We start from the raw sequence: 13,347 nt of genomic DNA on the forward strand, positions 1-13,347 counted from the left end.
CTTTATGTCCATTATTTTGTGTATACATGCACTTATATGATTGAGGCCATCATTTCATTTAGCTCACTTACCCGAATGGCCTTACCTTTTATCTTCCATTGTTAGCCAACTTTGAGCCTACGATTAACCCACTTGTTCTTAATATTAGCACATTACAAGCCTTAAAGCGAAAAAATAATAAATGTCCTTTATTTGGATCTTCGATTAGCTTAGACTAGTGAGTGTGTATCATTCAAGTGTGGAGAAACTTAGGACATTAGTTGAGGTAAAAGGGGGTGTTTTTATATTTCTATTGAAAATATTAGGAATTGGGTACATACTCATGTGTTAATTAAATGTAAAATCATATGCATTGATAATTTTGTATGTACTTTATTGCAAATATATATATATATACAAAATAAAGAAAAATATATATCAAAAAAATTTGAAAAAGAAAGAAAAGAAGAAAAGCAATAAAAAGGGGGACAAAATGCCTCAAAGTGAAGTCCAATAATAATCAATACATATAAGTTGTGATAAAAAAAAGAGAATGCATAAGTGTGTGAAAAAGTGAGGAAGGGGTAGTTAGGTTTGTTTAGAGTTGTATAGGTTTTTATATAGGTTAGATGGGAAGTTTAAGTTAATCAAAGATTCAAATTTCAAGCTCACTTGACCATATGTATCCTACCTTGACCCTAGCCCATTACAACCTTGTGGAAAGACCTCATGATATTTGTATGCATGCATGAAATAATTTTTGATTGTTAGATGAAAAATAAATCTTAGAAAGCATGATTAGGGGAGAATTGAGTGAATATACCCTATACACTTGAGTGACTAGAGCGGATACACATCCGGTGAGGGTTCAATTACTCAATTACATGTTTTCACCATGATCATCTCTTTTCTTGCAAGTTTGTAAAATCTTTAATAATTCAATCCAATTGTGGGTTTGATTTGATTATGATTACTTTAGCCCTTGTGCTTATATATGCTTTCTTGGAAGTTTATTTATTTTAACCAAGTAATTGCATCCATTTAGATATTTGCATTTAGATATATTACATCGAGTTAGTTTGCATTTAATAAATGATAGTACCCTTGTCTCTTTCTTGGTTTAGCATGAGAAAATGCTTGCTTTAAGTGTGGGGAGATTTGATGCACCACTATTTCGTGGTACATTTTATACTGAATTGAGTGAATTTTATCAACTTTTCTCACATTTATTCAATGAAATAGCATGGTTTTGTAATTCTCCCTTAATTGGTACTTAAGTGTAAAAATATGCTTTTTAGGCCTTTAATTTGCTAGTTTTAATTCACCTTTGATTCCACTAGATGTCTTGATATGTTTGTTAGCGAATTCAGGTTGAAAAGGCTAGGAATGGATCAAAGGAGTGAAAAGAAAAGCATGCAAAGTGGAGAACTCATGGAAAATCAAGGATTGGAAATGCACTCATCGATGCGCACGCGTGGAACGACGTGCACGCGTGAATATGAAGCGCCAGGCGACACGTACGCATGAAATGATGCGTACGCGTGGGAATTAAAAATGGCAAACGACGCATACGCGTGACCCATGCGTACGCGTCACAGCTCGCACGTGACCTCATTAAAGTGAAAATGCTAGGGGAAATTTCTGAGCATCCCAGGCCCAAATCCAATTGATTCCAGAGACTATTTCATGTAGAAATCAAGATGGGTCAAGGAGGGGAGCACTTAGAGGAGTTATGATGTGCCTTTAGTTAGTTTCTAGAGAGAGAAGCTCCCTTTTCTCTCTAGAATTAGGTTAGGATTAGGTTAATTCTTACTAGATTTAGGTTTAATTTCCTATTTTCGTCTAGTTTTCCTTTCAATTTCTTGTTGTTACATCATTGCTCTCTTAGTTTTCTTGCCAATTTCCCTTTTGATATATATTTTATATTGATGTACCATTGTTGGATTTGGATTCTCTTCTAGTGCAATTCATGTTTTATATTACCTTGTTGTTTGATTGAGTTGTTGTTAATACTCTTGTTATCAATTTACCATGCATTCCTTTTATGCCTTCCAAGTGTTTGATAAAATGCTTGGAAGGATATTAGAATAGATTTTGTGTTCTTGGCTTGGGATGGTAACTTAGGTAAACTTGAGTTGCTAATGTCCAAAGGATTGATAATTGATGTCCATTGACACTAGCTTTCACTAAGTCAATTGGTGAGTGGCTAGGACTTGTGGATTAGGATTAATGTAGCTCATTTGACTTTCCTGTACTTGTTAGAGGATGACTTAATGGGATTGATCCTGACAATTATCATGTTGTGGCTAGTAACAAGGATAAAGATCCTTAACCATCAACCCTTGCCAAGACCCTTTTTATCATTAGAGTTTCATTTATTTTCTTGTCATTTAAGTTTCTTGTCTCTTATTCAAAACCCCAAAACACTTTTCCATAATCAATAATTGAGCACACTTCCCTGTAATTCTTTGAGAGACGAACCGAGGTTTGAATACTCTGGTTTTTTTTATTGGGGTTTGTACTTATGACAAACAAATTTTTTCTTGAGGATTGTTTGTCGGTTTAGAAACTATACTTGCAACGAGATTTCATTTAGAAATTATATACCGACAAATATTCCTTTCATCAAATACAGCAGAGAGACAGGGACTGGACCCATGGGTAAGCTTATATGCATTTTACTAGTGCATTGATCTCTTGTATGTGCAGATATTAACGTATCAATCAAGTTATACCATTGAGAATCTTAGTGCATTTACTTCATATTCCTCCTTTTAAATAAGTTTAAAGTTGTTTTAATGCCACAAATTGCAAAAAAGGTATGCACATTAAATGGAATCAATTATAGCATAGTTATTAAATTTGGAATGGACCACACTGGCTGGTTCAACAAAAAAATCAACCGGTTCAGATTGATATTTGGATTGCTCTTACTATTGAACAATTTTATTTTGGCTCTTCCACTGGAATCGAACATGGGTTTCCTGGAAAAGGATGAGCCGGTACACCACTAGGTCAAACTTGATATACATTCTTTTTTCGTAAATATATTACAAAGATAAAATTAAATTATACTTTTATATATTAATTAATTAATTTTGGTTTAAGGGGTTTAATCAGTGAACCACGACTTGAACCACTGACCACCTTGTGCCTTGACTAGGTCACTACGTCAATTGTTGGGTCGGTTTTTATAACTATGAATTATAGACATGATTACCTTTGATTAAGAAAGATGGGGCTTGAAGATAAATAAACTTAAAAGGCTAGTTAACAATCTGGTTAAAATTGTTGTTGGAGACTCGAGTTGGTGTGTAATATGTGTAGTATCTGGCCTTAGGTCCTAGTTATAATGGAGGGCTTTTATGGAGAATTACTTGAGTTGTAAACAATTGAATGCTTTGTTAAGTTACGGGAGATGTAATTAAGTAAATTTTATGGAAAATAATATGCTTCTCCTTCAAGTCAAATTTTTTTTTGCTTAAGAACATTTTCAGGCTTGTTTCTTATATATTTTTGTATTTATCTTGTTAAATAATAAGCAAGCTCAGATATACTGTTTATGTTTGTAGTTTCAGAATATCTAATTGTTCTGAATTTCATATTTTTAGTTGCTCCTACTGCATAAAGATCTTTTTGCATCTGAATTACGCAAGAGATCCAGCGTTCTTTTGTACGGTCCTCTTGGAAGGCAAAGTAAGTTGCAGAGTACTTATTAATGACAATATTCAACCTACCTTTTACATTTTTTCCCCTTACTGAAGTTTTCTGACTCCATTCTGTTTTCAATTAATTTTATTGCATTTCAGACATTATTAGCAAGAGCTGTTGCTATTGAATGTGTTAACTTAATGTGATATTTGGATAATAACAAGTTCAAATGGAAGCATGCTTGGTCAGATGTGAGCAGCAGTAATGTAACTAAAGATCTTTTTACGATTTTGAAAAAAAAAGTAAGTTAAATATGTTGATAGTTTTATGGTGTTTTAAGTATTTTCTTTTTGAAGTTTTATTATTTAGAAATGTTACTTAAGAAAATATTTTGTTATATTGCTATGTGAGAATTGAAATTCTGCTACGTATGAAGTCGGGTTTACTAATTCTGTTCTTTTGTTGTTGTTGTGGCCTGTTATTTCTCTTATGCTGACTGATTTTTATTATTTGAATGAGCATGTGGCTACTCATTTTTGTTGAAATCTTTTCAATAGTTAACTACTTTATTTTTTGAGTTACACTCACTATCTAACCATAAAGCCAAAATTAGTAATTAGAAAATAATAGAATACACCCATTTAATCTGATTTCAGTCTTGTTATCACAGATCACAGTCTTTTGCAGCTCAGATGTGTGCAGATTTTAGAACTTTTTTTTTGTTTAATCTGATTATAATGATCATGATCATCGAAACTACTCCACGCTAATGCTACCTCTTCATTTCCAATTTTTTAACCCCTTTAATTTGTCCGTTTATGTTTTGTTTTTTAATTCATTCTCTTTGCCTAACTAGTGTAATTAACAAGTCTAATTAGGTTTGATTTTGGTTAATAACTACTAATTAGGGTTACTACTGCTTTTACATGTACCACCGAGAAGGAAAGCGCATGAAAAAGCCTTTGGTATTTGGAAGTCATCAGGCTACTACTAATAATCGTGTGTATGTTGTTCCTTACTTAGTTTATATGCTACTGTTCCTTCTTGGTAATTAATTAATTAAGCTTTTACAAATCCCATAGCTCTTTTTAGTAGTGCCAGCTTGGTTCCAGCCATGCTACCACTGATGTCAAGCACTGTGACCAGGTCAAAAGGGGCACAAAGAGTCTGAGAAATCTGTGTCAAGCTAGGATGGTTTCTACTGACATTTTGACTCCCGACTTCAGCAGCTGTTGTAAAAGCAGTAGCAGCTTTGAGATGAATCAGAACTATGAAATTAGAATAACTATTGGACCCAGGAGTAGCAAAAACTTTCAGATATGTTTTAATCCCCAATTCTCTAACAGAATCGTTCTTGGTAATTAATTAATTAAGCTTCATCAACACCTCGCCCAATTGTATTAAAATTTACCTTCACTTGAGTGCATTTTCCTCTTTGAATATTGAGGTATCTGTATGCTAGTACTACAGTTTGTTGGTTTGCAAATTGCAAAGAATACCTTATCTTTATTTGTATTTTGCTTTGTAGAGTAAGTAATATGTACTATGTAGGGTCTGATCTCTGTGTTAGCCAGAGTTACTCAGTTAAATGCAATTACTACTTCATCTGTTTGTAGAGTAAGTATATAAAAGAAGTAGATATGTGACATTTGTTGGAATTGTAATTCTTATTTACTTGTTATGACTTTACTTTTTGGTACTTTGTCATCAAAGTCTACTTTTGTGGTGACAAGTTTTAGATGTATGTCTTTTTTTATGGGAAGTTTATATATATATCTTGGATTAGTTCAATATATATAATTATTTTGGCCTATGATTTTAAAATTATATATGAATTTTGCACGACATATTTGGAAGATTAATGAAAAAAAATTCTGAACAAACTTATGGCCACGCTTAAAAAAGGTGGCTATATCTTAATTTTGGGCTCAACAGGCACGCTTAATAAGCATGGCCATAACTTGGAAACCGGCACGTGATGCGGGAAAAACTTGTCTCTCAACAAATCTTCCTTCGGAAAGTGTACCGAAGTTGTCGTCAAGTAAAAACTCACAATAGAGTGAGGTCGAATCCCACAGGGATTGATTGATCAAGCAACTTCAATTAGAAGAATGTTCTAGTTGAGCGAATCCAGAAATTGGGTTGAGAGTTGCAGAAAATAAAATGGCGGGAATGTAAATAACAGAAAAGTAAATGCTAGAATTAAATGAATGGAAGTAAATGACTGAAAATAAATTGCAGAATTATAAATGGGAATGGGGGATTTGCTCATAAAAGTAAATCGCAGAAATTAAAGAGAATGGGTAAGATTAGAGATGGGGAGTTCATTGGGCTTAGGAGATGTTGCAATTCTCCGGATCAAGTTCATTTTCATCTCTTCCTCAATCAATGCACTCATTGATCTCCTTGGCAATCTTAAGTGATTGAATTACAATTCCTTGCAATTCAATCTCTCAAATCTTGATCAGTAGCCAATTCCTTGGTCAATTGCTCATGAGAAGAGATGAAGTATGGTCACTGATTATACCACATGCATTTCCCAAACCAAGTATTGAGAGGGTTACAATCACATACCCATCCAAACCCAATTTGGTCCAGCATGAGAAAGCATTTCTAGCTTGATCTCTTCATTCCTCTTCCAAGGTTCAAAAGAGATCCAAGTTTGAATAGCTTCTCTTCCAAGATAACTACTCAATTGGATGAAGATCGAAAGCTTTCAAGTAAAATCAAGAGGAAAGATAGAAGAAGAACAATGAAAATTAGTATTGATCCATCAAATTACAACAGAGCTCCCTAACCCAATGAAAGGGGTTTAGTTGTTCATAGCTCTTGAAAATAAAAATAAAGATGGAGAATACATCATAAAACTAGAAATTGCAAAGAAAGTAAATACAGAGAGTAATTCCTCAGCCTCCAGAACTTTTTTTACAATTCAAAGCTACTCCTATATATACTACTCTTCTCAGCTTCTAGTTCTTTGCCCAGTGCACAACATTGCATATATGCAGAGACCCTCATATCTTGTTATCAACAAAGCAATGATCACCTATAGTCTAACTACACCTAAGTGGTTTCTCTTGGTTGGATGGAGCTAGCAATGTTCTTTGGGGAGTGGGGTGTAATTCTAACCAATGTTCTTTAGTGGAACACCAAACTTAGAATTACACCATCACTCTTGGATTGTTCTGGTGTGGAACACCAAACTTAGCTCCTTTCAATACAGGGGAAACCACTTGTGACTTTATTGAAATAAGGATGAAATTGAAACTACCTGAGGTTGGGTTGCCTCCCAACAGAGTGCTCTTTTATCGTCGCTAGCTCGACGAGTTCTTAATTATTTGAGATGGTACTTTACTCTGGGGTCTTCCCCCATGTTGCCCAGATAATGCTTGAGTCTTTATCCATTCACTGTAAAAGTCCTCTTGGAACCTTCATCCGTGATTTCGATATGGCCATATGGTGATACTTTTGTAACCAAGAAAGGTCCGGAACGCCTTGACTTGAGTTTCCCTGGGAACAGCCTTAATTTAGAATTGTAAAGGAGTACTTGCTGCCCTTTTTCGAAACTCCTGGGTGCCAAGTGCATGTCATGTTTTCTTTTTTCCTTCTCTTTATACATCTTAGTGTTTTCATAGGCTTGTGACCAGAATTCCTCCATCTCTTGCAGCTGCAAGATTCTTTTTGCACCAGCAGCAATGCTGTCAAAATTTAGTATCTTGATAGCCCAAAGAGCTTTATGTTCCAGCTCCAGTGGTAAATGACAAGCTTTCCCATAGACTAATTGATATGGAGACATTCCAAGTGGGGTTTTGAATGCTGTTCTGTATGCCCACAGAGCATCATCCAACTTCTTCGACCAATCCTTTCTAGATGTGCCCACAGTCTTTTCCAGGATCCTCTTCAGCTCTCTGTTGGATATCTCAGTTTGCCCACTTGTTTGAGGATGGTAAGGTGTGGCTACTTTGTGTTTTACCCCATATCGTAAGAGGAGAGCTTCTAGTGGTTTGTTACAAAAGTGACTCCCTCCATCACTGATGAGGGCTCTTGGGACTCCAAACCAGCTAAAGATATTCTTCCTGAGGAAGTTCATGACTACCTTGTTATCATTAGTTGGGGTTGCAATAGCCTCTACCCACTTGGAAACATAATCTACTGCTACCAGGATGTAATTTTTTGCATATGAGGTTGGGAATGGTCCCATGAAATTAATTCCCCACACATCAAACAGTTCAAGTTCCAAGATGAAATTTTGTGGCATGGCCTTTCTTTTGGGCAGGTTTCCAGATCTTTGGCATTCATTGCAACTTTTTACTAGCTCTTTGGCATCCTTGAAAAGAGTGGGCCAAAAGAATCCGCTTTGTAACACCTTTGCTGCAGTTCTGTCCCCTCCAAAGTGCCCGCCATAGCATGAACCGTGGCAGTTCCACAGGACTTCTCTCCCTTCCTCTTCCGAGACACATCTTCTAAGAATTCCATCTGAACATTTCTTGAAGAGATATGGCTCGTCCCAGACAAAGTATTTTGCATCATTCATGAGCTTCCTCTTTTGATGTTTATTGATCCCTGGTGGTAATGCTCCAGTTGCCTTGAAATTTGCAATATCTGCGAACCATGGTGCTTTATGAACTGTCATCAACTGCTCATCAGGGAAGAGCTCGTTTACACTTGTATCATTTTCTCCACCTTGATCATGAGGAATTCTAGATAAGTGATCTGCCACCTTGTTCTCCACTCCCTTCTTGTCTCTGATTTCAATATCGAATTCCTGCAACAGTAAGATCCACCTTATTAGTCTTGGCTTCGATTCTTGCTTGGCAAACAAATATTTAAGTGCTGTGTGATCTGTAAAAATGATCACTTTAGCACCAATGAGGTATGATCTAAATTTGTCAAATGTAAAAACTATTGCTAGCAACTCCTTTTCAGTAGTGGTATAATTTCTTTGAGTTTCATTAAGGACTTTGCTAGCATAGTATATTACACGAACTAGGTTATCTTTCCTTTGTCCTAACACTGCCCCAACTGCAAAATCAGATGCATCGCACATCAATTCAAATGGTAGGTTCCAATCAGGTGGGGAAATGATAGGAGTAGAGGATAACCTCATTTTCAAATGTGCAAATGCTAGCATGCAAGTTTCATCAAAGATGAATGGTGTGTCAGATAGGAGGAGATTGCTTAAGGGCTTGGGTATCTTTGAAAAATCTTTAATAAATCTTCTGTAAAAACCAGCATGCCTTAAAAAACTTCTAATTGCCTTGACATCACTGGGTGGAGGTAGTTTTTCAATAAGTTCCACTTTAGCTCTATCAACCTCAATGCCTTGGTGAGAGACTTTGTGACCAAGGACTATTCCCCCTGTCACCATAAAGTGGCATTTTTCCCAGTTCAAGACCAAATTGGTCTCTTGGCACCTTTTCAATACCAAGGCGAGGTGATGTAGGCAACTAGGAAAAGAATCCCCGAATACCGAGAAATCATCCATAAAAACTTCAATGAATTTTTCTATCATATCTGAAAAGATAGAAAGCATGCAGCGTTGGAAAGTTGCAGGGGCATTACATAACCCAAATGGCATGCGCCTATAGGCAAACACTCTATACGGACAAGTAAATGAGGTTTTCTCTTGGTCTCTTGGATCAACCACTATTTCGTTGTATCCTGAATAACCGTCGAGAAAACAATAATAAGCGTGCCCTGCAAGTCTTTCCAACATCTGATCCATGAATGGAAGGGGAAAATGGTCCTTTCGTGTAGCCTCATTGAGCTTCCTGTAGTCTATGCACATCCGCCATCCTGTGACGGTCCTTGTAGGTATGAGCTCGTTCTTCTCATTGGTAACCACAGTGATCCCTCCCTTCTTTGGTACAACATGTATGGGGCTAACCCAAGGGCTGTCCGAAATTGGGTATATGACTCCTCCTTGCCAAAGCTTCATAACCTCTTTCTGTACCACTTCCTTCATGATTGGGTTCAGCCTTCTTTGGGATTGAATGGATGGCTTGGCGTCATCTTCCAATAGTATTTTATGCATGCATATGGCTGAACTGATTCCCTTCAAGTCAGCAAGGGTCCATCCAATGGCATCCTTATGCTCCCGCAGCACCTTGAGTAGCTCGTCCTCTTGATCTTGACTGAGGGATGAATTTATGATCACTGGGTAGTTTTCATTTTCTCCTAGATATGCATATTTGAGAGTGGGTGGCAATGCTTTGAGTTCAAGTTTGGGTGCTTCTGATTTTTCGCTCCCTTCCTTTGGTGCATCTGGTATGTGTGTTTCTGTTGTAGCTACCTCTTCACTTGATTTAGATTCTTCCTCCACCAATCTCTCGTTCTCTTCAGGTTCATCTTCTTCAAAATTCTCCTGTACTTCATCCTCAAGTGCATCTAACTTCATGCATTCCCCCAATTGTTCCGGTGGATAACTCATGGCCTTGAACACATTGAATGTCATCTTTTCATTGTGTAATCTAAGGGTGAGGTCACCCTTTTGAACATCAATGACAGCTCCAGCAGTAGCCAGGAATGGCCTTCCCAAAATGATGGAGGTTTTGGCGTCTTCCTGCATGTCCAGCACCACAAAATCTGCTGGGAATATGAAATCTCCTACTTTTACTAGCAAATCCTCCACTATCCCGTGAGGGAATTTGAACGATCGGTCTGCCAGTTGTAGAGCCATTTTTGTTGGTTTAGCCTCCTCAATTTTCATCTTTCTCATCATAGCTACTGACATCAAATTGATGCTGGCCCCTAAGTCACAAAGAGCCTTTTCTACTGTGATTTCTCCTATAATGCAAGGGATCTGAAAACTCCCAGGATCCTTCAGTTTCTAAAGTAGTTTATGCTGAATGATAGCACTGCACTCTTCAGTTAGTATCACAGTCTCATTGTTCTTCCAGCTTCTCTTCTTAGTCATTAGCTCCTTCAAAAACTTGGCATAAAGTGGCATTTGTTCTATGGCTTCAGCAAATGGTATGTTGATTTGTAGCTTCTTGAAGATTTCCAAAAATCTCAAGAACTGGTTGTCATCTTCCTTTTTCTTCAATACCTGGGGGTGTGGAGCTCTTGAGACGTTGAGTTGGGGTATCTTTTTCTCTTTCTGCAAACTTGGCGTGGGGGGTTGCATTCCATCTTGCTCCTCTTCCTTTTCAATTGAGCTTTCTTCTAGTGGTTTTTGGGGATGTTCCTTCAGTTCCTTTCCACTCCTAAGTGTGATAGCTTGACACTCCTCCCTTTTGCTTGAATGGCATCATAGCAAAAATTGTGGTTCGGAAGCTGCTTAAAAAGATAGCTGATTTGTGTCTCCAGTTTTGTGATGGCAGCATTTTGATTCTGCATGTTTGACTGCACTTCCTCTCTGAATGCTTTACTGTCTTGAATGTCTCTGCATATTCCTTCGATGAAGGTTTCAATCTTAGAGAGCTTGTCATCAATTGATGAGTGATTCGGAGCAGATGTACTGTTTTGGTTTTGATAACTATGTGGAGAGTTATTGTTGTGGGGGTGTTGAGATGTCCTCTGGGTGAATTGTTGGTGAGCTGCATTATTGTTAGAGTTGTAACGTCTCTGGTCTTGGTTTTGATCTTGCTCACTTCCCCACCCAAAGTTCGGGTGATTTCTCCATCCAGGGTTGTAAGTCTTGGAGTATGGATAATAGTTTTTTCTTGGTGAATTCCCAATGTAGTTGGCTTGCTCCTGACTCCCTTCTGCTTCTTGGTTTACTCCTTCTTGTGTTGTTGATGAAGTGGAGATTGCTGCTACTTGGTTCATCTCCATCTTCTTGGTGAGGTCAGCCAGCTGCTGGATAATGAGCTTGTTTTGGGCCAACAGAGCATCTACATTGTTTAGCTCCATCACTCCTCTTGTGTTCCCTCTTTCGGAAGCATAGAAGTAGTCGTTTTCTGCTACTGTTTCAATAACATCTATAGCTTCCTCAATGGTCTTCTTCTTGTTCAAAGACCCTCCAGATGAATGGTCTACTGCCTTCTTTGACTCATAAGAGAGCCCTTCATAGAAAATGTGCAGCTGGACCCATTCGTTGAACATGTCAGGTGGACACCTCCTTGTTAAGTCTTTGAACCTCTCCCATGCTTCATACAGAGTCTCACCATCCTGTTGCCTGAAGGTTTGAACCTCAGCTCTCAGCCTATTGATTCGTTGAGGAGGGTAGAATCTTGCTAAGAATTTTTTCACCACATCCTCCCAAGTTGTCAAGCTCTCCCTTGGGAAGGATTCCAGCCACTTGGCTGCCTTGTCTCTGAGTGAGAAGGGAAATAAGAGCAATCTATAGGCGTTAGGATGAACACCATTAGATTTCACTGTGTCACATATTCTCAGGAAGGTGGTCAAATGTTGGTTGGGATCTTCTTGAACACCTCCTCCAACGAACAGTTGTTCTGAACAAGGGTGATGAGCTGTGGTTTAAGTTCAAAGTTGTTGGCATGGATTGTTGGCTTTTGGATGCTACTTCCACAATTGCCTGGGTTTGGATTAATGTAAGAGCCCAAAACTCTTCTATCCTCCCCAGCATGGTTTGCTCCACTTCCTCTGCCATGGTTGTGAGTCTCTTCTTCATGATGATTTTCCATGTTTTCTTCCATGTTTGGTTCAAAGTATTCCTCAAATTGTTCCTCCTCTTCTTCAGCACCAACTACTCGTTTTCCTCTTGCCTCCCTCCTTAATCTAAGGAAGGTTCTCTCTGGTTCAGAATCAAAGGAAGTTGAAGCCCCGCTTCTTCTCCCTGTCATACAACCAACAAGTACAATCAGAGAAGATAGGTGCAGACAGTATTTATGTCAGAATTGATGTTAGTTGTGGGTGATGCAATATATCAAACAGTTAGTGGGTTAACAAACAGAATTGAAAATAACAAAGAAAAACAAAAGAGTAGATGGAGAAGGGAAGAAGTTTAACTAAAACAAAAAATAATTCACTCAAACAGAAAATGAAATACACAAAATAAAATGCTCAATCTAGTGATCTTCCAATCTAATCATTGTTGATGCACAATCAATCCCCAGCAACGGCGCCATAAACTTGATGCGGGGAAAACTTGTCTCTCAACAAATCTTCCTTCGGCAAGTGTACCGAAGCTGTCGTCAAGTAAAAACTCACAATAGAGTGAGGTCGAATCCCACAGGGATTGATTGATCAAGCAACTTCAATTAGAAGAATGTTCTAGTTGAGCGAATCCAGAAATTGGGTTGAGAGTTGCAGAAAATAAAATGGCGAGAATGTAAATAACAGAAAAGTAAATGCTAGAATTAAATGAATGGAAGTAAATAACTGAAAATAAATTGCAGAATTATAAATGGGAATGGGGGATTTGCTCATAAAAGTAAATCGCAGAAATTAAAGAGAATGGGTAAGATTAGAGATGGGGGGTTCATTGGGCTTAGGAGATGTTGCAATTCTCTGGATCAAGTTCATTTTCATCTCTTCCTCAATCAATGCACTCATTGATCTCCTTGGCAATCTTAAGTGATTGAATTACAATTCCTTGCAATTCAATCTCTCAAATCTTGATCAGTAGCCAATTCCTTGGTCAATTGCTCATGAGAAGAGATGAAGTATGGTCACTGATTATACCACATGCATTTCCCAAACCAAGTATTGAGAGGGTTACAATCACATACCCATCCAAACCCAATTTGGTCCAGCATGAGAAAGCATTTCTAGCTTGATCTCTTCATTCCTCTTCCAAGGTTCAAAAGAGAT

General features: G+C 37.6%; 1 non-coding gene and 1 pseudogene across 1 annotated transcript; one reads left to right on the forward strand and one right to left on the reverse strand.

Annotated features, from left to right (window-relative positions):
• Positions 1–4,689: 4,689 nt before the first annotated feature.
• Positions 4,690–10,756, reverse strand: LOC148573623 (uncharacterized; annotated as a pseudogene).
• A 918-nt stretch (positions 10,757–11,674) lies between these two features.
• LOC148573624 (small nucleolar RNA R71) lies at positions 11,675–11,778 on the forward strand. The gene has a single exon (XR_015906624.1). It is a non-coding gene; the product is annotated as a small nucleolar RNA R71 (small nucleolar RNA).
• Positions 11,779–13,347: the final 1,569 nt, after the last annotated feature.

The sequence above is a fragment of the Arachis ipaensis genome, chromosome B2 (genome assembly GCF_059453495.1).
Source record: "Arachis ipaensis isolate K30076 ecotype BB chromosome B2, ASM5945349v1, whole genome shotgun sequence".
NCBI classification, from domain to species: domain Eukaryota; kingdom Viridiplantae; phylum Streptophyta; class Magnoliopsida; order Fabales; family Fabaceae; genus Arachis; species Arachis ipaensis.